General features: G+C 40.2%; 1 protein-coding gene across 5 annotated transcripts in view; it reads right to left on the bottom strand.

Annotated features, from left to right (window-relative positions):
• Nucleotides 1–12,109, bottom strand: part of tshz2 (teashirt zinc finger homeobox 2) — a 100,780-nt gene that overhangs the window by 38,329 nt on the left and 50,342 nt on the right. For 4 of the 5 annotated variants that reach the window (XM_027288761.1, XM_027288759.1, XM_027288758.1 and 1 more), the window contains one exon: nt 2,258–2,424. The gene's annotated coding sequence lies outside the window, so the exon portion shown is untranslated. Of the gene's footprint in view, nt 319–2,257; nt 2,425–12,109 lie in introns of those variants that run through there. The other variant, XM_010737049.3, reaches the window with a different exon arrangement.

A 12,109-nucleotide genomic window follows, 5' to 3' on the forward strand; every position in this document is an offset into this window, starting at 1 on the left:
TGTTGTTGTTTTTTTTTCTTTCCTCCTCGTCCGGCGGATAAATACGCGGAGAGAGAGGAAGGGAAATGCGCGTAAAAAGCGGTTTTGGAAATGGTTACGGTAATATTACGCACGGTGCAGGCAGAGCGGAGGGGGAGAGGCGATGCCAGCAGACATCGATCCATAGAACAAACTGAACATTAAAAACTCCTCCCTCCTCGCCTGGACTTGATGATGGCAGCGAGACATTTGTTACACTAGATAACCATGAGTTTATTAAAGGAACAGAGGCCAGGGAAAAGAGAGTGCAGCTCAGCTCAGGCTGCTGCTGCTGCTTTCTATCACTCTGTCTTTTCATGCAGCTTCTCTCTCTTTCTCTCTTTTCACATCTTTTTTATCTTTTCCTGCAGCTTTTTGCTCCCTCAATGAAAAGAAAGGCATAAAGAAGTTTGTGAGATTTGCAACAGATCACGACGGAGGGAGCCTCTGCAGTGTGTTTCAGTGTGAGTGATACTCTTCATGTCAGAGGAAGAAGAAGAAGAAGAAGAAGAAAGCTTATCTGAACATGTCTGCTTTTAAACACACACACACACACACACACACACACACACAGCTCATCGATCTGCTACACACACACACACACACACACACACACACAGCTCATCGATCTGCTGTATCCAGGAGTATCTCATTGCAAGATAAACAAAACGAGGTACATTCATAATTTTACACACTTAATAAAGTTTTTTTTAATAAAAAAGATCATTTCAGAGGTGTAATCTGATTACATTTGTGTAAGTTTCCAGCTCTGTTTATATAAAAAATAATAAATTTGTAATAAAAATAAACTAATTTGCTGCATAATTATAACACAGGATATTATATATGCAGGATATATGAATTTATATCCAACTCACATTCAGTTGATCCTCAGTGGTAACTCTTTATCTGTAGTAACCGATTACTTCCTCTTCTGATTACAAATTAAAAGCATCAACTATTTAATCTGAAGCTGCAACTAATGTTTATTTTCATCATCGACTTCCTGTGAAGTCCATAAAATGTTACAAGAAAGCCCAAAATTATGTGTATATATTAATTTATATACATCAGCTGATCCTCAGTGGTTTCACACAAGTAACTCTTTATCCGTAGTAACCGATTACTTCCTCTCCTGATTACAAATTAAAAGCATCAACTATTTAATCTGAAGCTGCAACTAATGTTTATTTTCATCATAAAATGTTAATTAATTAAGATCAATCACATCAACTCACATTCAGCTGATCACACAAGTATCTCTTCATATGTAGTAACTGTTTACTTCCTCTTTTGATCATGTTACAAATTAAAAGCATCAGCTGAACCGAAAACATTTATTTTCATCGCCGACTTCCCGTTGGGTCGATGAAATGTTAGAAAACAGTGAAGAAACTAATGTTCTCAGCCGAACTGGCGTCGTTTAATTGCATGTTTTCCCTGAACACGGCTCCAAAAAAAACCCTAGAAATATTCACTTTACTGTTGGAAAAAACAAAGAAAGGGAGCAAAAAAAAAAAAGCTGAAATTTTTTGTGCAAAGGATGTGTTCCCTGAAAGTATTTTACGTCTTTACTTGCAGGTTTTTCCATGTTTCTGTGAAAAAATACTTTAAAACCAGATGTGATGAATTGTTGGAGCTGAAATCTTAATGTAGTAAAACGCTTTTATGCATCGACATTTCAAGTTTCTGAAATCATTCTTATTTTTACTTGAATCTTTTTTTTTTTTACTCACCATCCTTTACATGCCAACCTCTGTGTGAGCACAATACTAAAGCATCTTTCCCTTTAAAAAGCTACTCATGACCTAATCAAATATGAAGTTGAGGTGATGGATGACTTCATTTCAGAGAGACAACACCCCTTGGAGATCCAGGCTCACCCCGGATTACAAATGGCTTCCTGATAATATTCCATCACCCTGTTTTGTGTCTGTCACTCATTTTGCCAATGATACCAGAGACCTCCCGTGAACTCCACCTGAACCTGAGCGATCAATCACGGCTCAGATCAAGCCTGAGCCATACCTGTCTGACAGCTCTTAACACCCAGTGTGTACACAAAGCGTGTGCGTGTGCGGTGACAGGCGTTACGCCAGCAACCAACCACCACCGACTCACCTTAGCTCTCCCGGAATGGCCACGCTCCGCCGCCGTTCTCTTCCTTTACGTCATCGGCGTCGCCGTGGGAAAACTTTCTGATCAGCAAACTTTTTTTTTGTGTGTTTATTTCACTTACACGCATGAGTGTTCGATGGCGGATCCACGTGCAGATGGTGGAATTTGTCATCCCGTGAGTCTTGATGAGCTCTTCCCTCCCTCACATGGTTGCAGTTCTCATACCTGGCTGCTTGAAGATTTTCCGGGATACAACTTCAACAGATTTCGCTTAGGTGTGATCCTCGGCTGTAACAAAATGTGACAAACATATGTCTTGTTAGTGCTTTTTTTTTTTTTTTCTTTAGAGACACCTGTGGCTCTCTTTGGATTAAAGAAGCAAATATGCAGCTCACACGCAGAAAGTAGACAACGAAACTTAATTAATGTCTGTGAACTTTGAGCCGTGTTCCATGACGGGCTTATAAACCTGAGGAAGAAGAAGACGAAAAAACTCTTCTCGGTTACACAAGCAGATGTTTGAAATCAGATGAGTGATTCTTTTATCTCCGATCTCATCAAGAACTGGAGCCGCTTCTCTGACAAAGAACTGGACGCTCCGTTTGTACATTCCTCGAATGTTTGTTCAAGATTTTTACACCCATGTAAGCTTGATTCCCAGTCAGCTCTGAAACAAAACAAAAAAAAAAAAAATGTGCCCACATTCCTTGGAAGTCACCCATGGCACTTTTGGAGTGTCGACAAAATCAGCCTTTTATTTATTGTCAACAAAGCGGCTCCAGAAAGTGTCTTTCTGACGGCAGCCAGAGTTTTGACCTCTCATCGCTTTAGCTTTTGAGATGGTTCGATTCATCTTTGCAGTCAATTTTGGACCGTTCAGAGGTGGAGAAACACTATTTTTGGAGTGGAGATTCAGGTTAACCTTGGGTGTTGTGTCTCATATAAAGGCAAACGGGATAAAAGTGCAGGCAGAACAGACACTTCGGACCTGAAATGTACACTATAGGTGATATAGGTTTAAAGATTTATTGTATTTTTGTCTTGGAAGTTCAAGTAATACTTTAAAGGCAGACTACTGGAGAACAATATCAGTATAATCAGGATTTAAGCATGATGATACTATGACTGGAAATATTTCTGGAGTCTCATAACTCACTGACTGAACTTCTGCTACCTCTCATCCAAAAAAATTAATCAGTTTTTATGGTTTACCACGAGTTAACAAATCAGACAGCCGACTATTTTATTTCGCATTAAGTCCAAAAACTTGTGCAATCACACGTGAAATCTGATTTCTTGAATAAACATGTATTTTACTCTTTTCCTGAGAATAAAATGAAGCGATGATAAATCATCAAACTACTTTGTGAAACCTTAAAGTGGCTCATAGTAACAAACAAACGAATGCAGATCTCTGCCACATGGAGTGTTTTAGCTTCTTTCAGCTTCTGTTTTGGTGTCACGGGCTCGTAACTGCTGTGTTTTCCGCAGCCTGCAGTTGTTTCAGCAATACAAAGCTCTAAAAAACAACCGTACACTACATGCCCAGCACTAGCTGGTGAATATAATATACCATCTAGCAGCCAAAGGGCCAAGAATCTCCTTTAGGAAATGGTGGAGACCAAAGCAGAGCTAGAATTAGACGGACTATCTGACTTTCACTTGTCAGAGGGCCAGAAACACGACTGAAAACACTTCTTCTTTAACTTCTTTAAAGGTGATATGTAAATGTTGTGTTAAAGAATCGTGTGACGTGTATGCAAAATGCAGTTTTATGTCTCTTGGAGTAAAAATGATCAAACTATTATTTGTTAAATAATTACAATTGACCAGGAAGGTTTGTTTTTGTAAAATGATGTAAATCAGTGTCCAGTTTATGGTTTTTTCATCCAGTTTTGTGATGATAAAAAGTGCAGAAACAGACGGTGCTCTGTCAGATTTCTCTATTATATGTCCTGTGAAATGGCCTTCAGACAAAATGAACTTGGGCTCTTTGGTTTGAGACAGCGCAATGAGAAAGAGGACAATCCTGCAATTAAGCTGTTTTATTTCTTTTTTCTCATCTCTGACATTTATGTCTGTCTTCTCCCTCTCTCTAACATTTCAAACCTATCTAATTGGTCGGATCTGAGCTCGCACAGTTCAAGCATTTAAAACTGTATCCTAGAAAACCTGAGTCAACGCGAACTGACTTTCTTTTCAATGTATCTTTGCAGGAAATCTACAATTCTGAGAAGACTGCCTCGCCTGCATGCTCGCCCTGTGGTTTGGTAAACATTAACTCTCACATAAGATTTATGGGCACTTTTTCTCCCAGGTCAGAACTGTAATTCTAGAAACAATGTCCAAATAATGACTCTACACATAGCGTTGCCATTATTCAAGGGGATATGGTAAATCTTCCAAGCTCATTTAAATTTTCACGACCAGGCAATGGACTCTAACAAACATCTGATAAATAGCGATGTCCAGGAGCAGAGTGAGTTCAAATTGAACACAAACAAGACAGACCTGCTCATATTATGAGATTTACAAGCTCTCTGTTGAATCTCAAACCGTTTGAAAGCACAAAAGCTTTTTGAGGATCCACGCCGGTCAATTATCCATTTGAGTGAAATCTGGACTCAACCTGAGACTGTTTCCAATATCACAACACTGGTCTCATTCACATCGTGCGGTTGAACTATTTAGTTACACAGTCTTTCGACAATAGGGAGTCTAATTATAATGCTCTCATGATAAAAGGAGGACGGTCTAGGAAATCTAAACCTGTCTTTAATCCAGAGATGAAATTTCATGTACAATGGACAGCCTGTGATTGAAGTCTGGTTTCATAATTTTCAAAGCGGAACAACAACATATGCATACAGTCAAAAGCAGCTGCTTGATTTTAAGATGTAATTCATGTACTGCCTGTGAAGTCGCAAGCAAAGCTAAAAAACACAAAGAGCTATTACTAATTCAGAGGACGTCTTCAAAAAAATTAAAAGTTTCCAGTTGCGTGATTGACAAGCAGGGTTAAAAATAAAACATTTTCCCGGAGCACGACTATAGCACGACAGTATAATGATGCAAATGTGAACTTGTTTCAAGGATGGGGAAATAACACATCACATGAAACGGGACGCTTGTAATCTGTGATCATAAAAACATCATTTAGCACGTCTCGGAATCAGGCCTGACAAGTTTCCAGAAACAGACTAAATAAGGTGTTTTTAAAAGACGACGTTTGCCGTGTAACTCTTCACTCAACGGCACAAAGAAGCAAAAGGGTTACTCGTGGTTATACACACAATAGCATGTGGTCCCATCCTGTGTAAGAAGAACACGGTTTAGTTGAAAGTAGGCGAGGTTGTACAAGCTGATGTGAGTGTTGTTGTTGTTGTTGTTGAAAGCACAGTTAAAGGAGCTTTGTGGGACTCAGCGTGTTTGTCCTCAGGGCTGAATGTAACAGATGACAGAGATCATTGGAGCTTTTTTTTCCCTTCACATCAGTCACAACTTACTCCTTTTTCCACAATTTTAAAGTGTACTATAGAGAAACAGACACTATTGTGATATAGCTGCATTGTTTGTACCTAATGCTAGTACCTGACAAGCGGGTACTTGTTGTTCTCTCTTCTTGACAGGTGTTAATACCTCACACTTCTCTTAATATTTCATTATTTTGGCGATCACAAAATGGAAATTAAAGGCTAAAGTTGGTATGTATCTTATGGGCGTGAAGGCTCCTACACACTGTGAAACAGCAACAATCTCGCGGGTTGACTGCGTGTCACGCTGTGCGGGTTTGGTCTAATAAAATCACAATCTGTGTCCGACTGTACAATGAAGGTCCGTTGAGTTTTATGATGTAAAAAAAGAAATACAAGCAGAGACGTAGTGCCAACACTGTTTGCCTGTTTTTTGGGGTTTTTTTTAACGTTGTATTCGACAACGGCACATGTGGGCCGGTGTATTCTGCACGGTTTCAGGCTGTAATCACATTGACTGGTTTCAGATGTGGGTTGTAGCAGCAGTCAAACTGTGAGAATTTGGGTTTTTTTCTTTATTCGGCTGCCAAACCTCTAATTTGGCTGCTCACGACCAAATATTTCACCATGTTCCTCTCACGATTTCCAACTTTCACCTGAGAAAGCCCAAACAAAGTTAGCTGGTGAACACAGTGTTTAGCGGCTAAAAAAAGAGTTGGTGGAGAACAAAACGGAGCTAAAAGACAATTTTCACTTGTCAGCTAGACACAAACACGACTTATCTTAATGTCATTCCACATCTGCCAGATGTTTAAATAAGCTACAGATTGCCATATCAACTTTATAAAGCGATATACTTTGTTTTAGCGTTTTAGTGTTTTTCAGCTCATTGTTTTGGTTTTTACGTCCTCTTTCGCTTCACTCTCACCGCTCTCATCAGTGTTTTTGAGAAATGGTTCTGTTAAACCGACTGTACGCTACCTGCTTAGCACCAAATGACAAAGTTAGTGACTAGCTGGTGAACAGCTGTTTAGCAGCTAAAAAAGTCTGGTGTTTCCCTAAAGCGATGGTGGAGAACAAAACAGAGCTAAAACAGAGTGAGTTTTGGACTTTCAGACCCAAACACGACTCCAAATCTTAATATTGTTCCACGTCTGCCAGATGTTTAAATAAGCTACATATCAACTTCATAAGGTGATAACAGGTCGCTGTCGTGTTGTTTGTAAAACAGGTTTAACAGTTTTGGACACTCGAGTGTAAAATGTTCATCAAAGCAAGAGTGGATAATTATTATAGATTCACTAATATCAAAATACACTCGTATTTTTTTTTTGTGTACACAAATCCGATTTAATTTATGTATTGGTGCTATAAATCATAGGTGCTGTACAAATTAAAACAAAGGACTCCCCCTGGGTTTACTCCAGGAAATTGGCTAGTGGAGGTGGTGGATGTAATAATTCCTTCCTACATTAACAGAGGTGCTCTTTATTTCAGGTGAGGTTGGACGCCTCCACTGTAACATACTGCATAAAATCTGTAAGAAATGTCTCTTAATATAACTGACTAATCATAAAAAAACTGAAAAATATAAGTTTGTATTCATATTTCTGATGGTTTGACATCAAAAGTAACTTTTATTTCTCCATTTTATGGCCGTTTCATTTGAAATAACGTAATATTTGATTGCAAAAAAACACAGTTACATACTGTAAACGTCCGTTTTGCCTGTGTGTGCGTGGGGTTAAAGTTGTCTTATTATCTCAGGTGGAGTTGCACTATGACCCAGATGTAACCTGAACTCATATCAGTCGGTAAAACGGGTCTGAAGCCGGAGCTGCCAGTCACTCTGCGGAGTGAGTACAGTATGTGGGGCATGAATGGAGGCGGTGGTGGGGGTGGAGTAGTATTGTTCACCGTTTTTTAACCCAATAACACCCATGCAAACAATCTTTTCTAACATTGCTGCTTGACCTATTTCCTCTCTCGTGTAATATATCGTTAAAGCAGCCTTGTGAAATGGCTTAATTATTCATGCTTGATTTCAAAATGAAGAGCTTTGAGAACATGGCTCCACAGGAGGATTGACACACGCAACGGTGCTCTTACAAGTACACACACACACACTGAGGCACACTGGGGCCTGGCTTATTCAAAAAAAAAAAAAAAAAAACCTCACACACACCCTTGACTGACTTCATCCACTGTGTTGTGCACAGAGCATTAAAGCAAGAGTGAAGATAAATGCCCTGTCAGCGCCTTTAATGATTTATTTCAAACATTTCACTCGATCCAATAAGGTTACAATCTATGGCAGGTAATTGTTTATACAGAAATAGATGGTATTTTGTTTGTTTTATTGAGCATTGAGCAGAGTGAACACACTAACCTCAGAAATGGATGCACTGTCAGAAATATCAATTTGCTTTGTTTTCTGCACTTTGTGATTCTCATCACACGCATTAACGTACAGCTCCGTCGCCGCCGTTTTTTGACTTTTCTCATATTAGGCCTCTGAAGTTTGTTTAATCTCCTCTTGAAGGATGCGAGGCCCGTCCGTCCATATGGATGAACGCGTGCGTGCGTCCGATCCGCCGCGCACTGTCTTTACCCCCGCTGTGTGTGCTTGCAGTTAAGTAAGGCATCAGAGCAGCCTGTCACTTGTCCCTTTGGTATTGCTTTAGTCTACGTCGACAGTATGTCCACCCTGGGTTTGTCAGTGTCTATTCAGACCTGACCTGTCTTGTTCAGCGCATGGCAGTGGACGCTGATGGACATTTCCAGTTCTCCTTCTCGGTGTCTATCACTCGGTGCGGGATGCAATCCCTGACGTATCTTAGTTTGAGCTCCTGAAATTTGTTGACAGTTGCAGAGGGTGGTCTGCAGTTATGCCACCCTCAATTACGGGAGATGTGATCTGATTCTGACTTGAGGGATGTAGGTTGCCTGCTGTGCATAAATGCTCAATTGTGGTCGATCGATATCTTGCTAATAGGTTTTGAAAATTGAAAACAATGCAAATAGAAAAGATGCATAAACCCTGCTGTGGGATTTTTTGAAATACAAACCCAAAGGGCTAAGTGGAGGTGGGGTAAGTGACATCACACGTTTATTTATTTATTTCCAGTCCTGCTGGATTAGATTCATTCATCCTCCTTTCATGTTTGTTGCTCTGCTGCCAGTCAATCTCGTGTTTGTTCTCTTAATTTCCTGCGAGTCGCTGATGAAAAAGAAAGGAGTATTTAATTAGCACTCCCTCTGTTCTGTTGAAACAGTTAGTGTGTTTTTATAGGACCAGGAACGGAGCTCAAGTCTGTTTCTAATGGAGATGGAGGCAATCAGATAACCAACATTGCCACCCGTGCTCTCTTTTACTCTTCTTGAAGAGGACAACTTCAGCTTTTAATAAACATGTAATAAGAAGGAAAACAGCTGGTAGCTGCATCACAGATGGTGCCGTTCTTGGCATCTCCAAGGAAGGGACCACACATACAGATGGCTCATTATTCCAGCATTTGGTTATGCATATTGCACAAAATTTTATTCCAATGCTTAACAACCAGTATAAGCAATACAGGTGTTACTATTTTTCACGAGGAGGCTCTTCCCCCTCTGCAAAGTAAGCAGTGGAGATCTTGTTTTGGTGGTTATCTTTTGATGCGGATCACACAATCGCACAAGCCTCAGCCCCTCCGACTATCAATATTTCAGTGCAGTCTCTGTTTGTGAGGGAGTGCCACGTTAATCTACAATCAGGTGTGTGTGATTCATGGCTAAACAGCTGTCGGTCTCTTCGCCCCGATACTGCAGAGCTGTGCTTTTCCAAAAAAGTGCACCTTTGTGTCATTAAGGTAACAGCCCCCGAAAATACCTCAGCGGGTCACTGATTGAGACGGGAGGGAGAGATATCGATCACGAAAGCGAAACGCCGAAACAAGTCGGCACAGCAACCGTCGCGCAACCTTGACCTCGGTGAAATCCCCCTCAGATGCCGCTCTGCTCGACTCAACCTGCCGCGGGCCTACGGTACATATTTCTGAACAAGGTGCCCTCCTGTGTATTATTTACACTCGTTCAAATAGAAAATGTGACTGGAAAATAATCATTGGAATGAAAATAAGGCGAAAGATTCAAGTCCCACGAGAGGAGATGTGTTCTTCTTCGTTGTGAGTCTTTTTTTAGGTTGACTGTTTTAAATTACAGATGCTCTCTAATTGGCTACGGTCAAATAAAGCCCGCCTAATGAGGCAACGCATTCATTTGCTTATTTCCTTTCAAGTCGCTTCCCTTTGTATCTCGGAGCGACAAAAAAAAAAAAAAAAAAAAGAGTCTGCTCTTGTGCTTACAGAGTATTCTTAGTCAAAAGACGACGAACGTGTAAATATATATTTGTTTCCGCGGCGGAGTAGCTGTGAGTTTACTCATTAGCCGTGTAAACAGCAGCGATGATAACGCCCGAACTTCATCCGAGTTTGTGATCCGGATGACCACGGGCGCGGAGTATTTGAAGTGAAGAAGCCTACATCTCACTCAGCGCGTCTCCATTATATGATGAACTTAACACGGACCTCTCCTTTAATGTGATGATTAAGCGTGCTAATCACAAGTGAGAGCGAGACGTAGACACTTTTATCCGTGTGTGTGTGTGTGTGTGTGTGTGTGTGTCCTGAAACATCCAAGGGATTTTCTTTCAGACCTCCTCACTCCTGACACTCCATGTATGCTGGAGCTGTCCTGTCCAATTTATAACAGGAGTCAATGTGACCTTTATCCTGGCAATGACTATAATGTACTTTAGCACATGTCATTCTCGGGTCAGGATCATCCCCTGTGTCATATGTTTTGTCTTGCATGTTTTACAGTCACCGGGGACGTTACCGCTGCTGCTGCTGCCGCTCAGCTCGGCCAGATTCGACTTTAAAGCGAACTTAAGACAAAAACATGTAATGTTTTATTACCAGAGAGAAGCCGGTTTAATACAGCATGCTATTATGGAGCAAATGTTGTATTTTCAGGGATATTCATAGCTTGCATAATGTAATTAGACATAATAATTACACAGGAATAACCATTTTGAACCCCAGGTTTAATAATAATAGCTTTGCTTTCTGCTCGATTCAAACGCAGCAAACAAAGAGAAGCCAAAGGATTTAAAGTGCTTTTTTTAAAAGCATAGGTAAGGCAGCACAAAATAACTGTCACATGTTTTTTGGCTCTAATTTTTCAACCCCCCCTCCCTCGCTCCTCTTCTTCATACTCATCTTATTGCTCATCAGCTAAGTTGTCAGGTCTGCTACATCCCTTTGATGGCATCACTGACAATTAGCAACACGATGCCACACAAAACCATCTGGACAGGCACATCTCTCGTTGCTGAGGGAGACAGTTTTCGGTGTGACAAAAATAAATCTCAAGGTCAGTCACTGTCACTTTTTAAAAGTATCGGATTCCTTCAGAGGTAGATTTATGGGATTGGATTTATTTTGAGAAGGTTTACTGGCTAATGACAAAGTGTCTCAGATGAGACGAGGAATTAAATCCGTAAAGAATAAAACCCTGGTGTCTGTATTTAATAGAGAAGAGCAGCTGAAAAGGATATGTGTATAGATAGATAGATAGATAGATAGATAGATAGATAGATAGATAGATAGATAGATAAGTAGGTGTTGGCTCCTTTACTACTATTCAAAATATGATGGACCTGGCATGTCATCGCTCTAGTACACTCAGAAAAAACGATCAATTATCAAGAGGGGCGGGAAATTGATTTTCCCCTTCCCCATACGCAGCAAATGTTCCACATAAATATATGATGCTTTGACAAACCTCTTTGTATTAAACTTGAAGGGCCCTGGCAATGAAAGTCAGACTAAATATAGCTCTGTTAAGGCCTCAGTCACACCAGCACGTACAGGCGAAGCTGTGAAATTTTTTGTGGTTAAAAATCATTTCGTTTTTTATTGGAATGACCGCAATCGGTGGATTTTTATTTTCTGGGTGAACTTTTGTAGCGTTGACCAGTAACGAGCTGGACTGACAGTTCAAGCCCCCAAAATCTTATTTAAACTGCTACCGCACAAAAAGAAGCACCGTTTTGCAGACAGTTATGAGGCAGGAGTCAACGGTACAAACACATCTTTGAATATAACTCGTGTGAATGTATTGTCTCGTTAGCAACCAAGCTAACAAGCATGCTAACTGACAGATAGTTAGCTCAAAGAGCTTTTTCCCACCTTTAACTACTCTATTGAACGAAATGGAAGTGATCTACAGTGTGTTTTAATAATACCAGACATCTTCATCTCCCTTTTTACTTTTGAATTATCCATGTGAATGTATTGTCTTGTTAGCAACCAAGCTAATTAGCACGCTAACTGATAGCTAGTTAGCCCAAAAAGCTTTTTGCTACCTTCAACGACACTATTGAACGAAATGGAAGTGATCTACGGTGTGTTTTCATAATACCAGACATCTTCATCTTTCTTTTTTACTTTTAAATA

This window comes from Larimichthys crocea, chromosome XV, assembly GCF_000972845.2.
Source record: "Larimichthys crocea isolate SSNF chromosome XV, L_crocea_2.0, whole genome shotgun sequence".
NCBI lineage: Eukaryota > Metazoa > Chordata > Actinopteri > Sciaenidae > Larimichthys > Larimichthys crocea.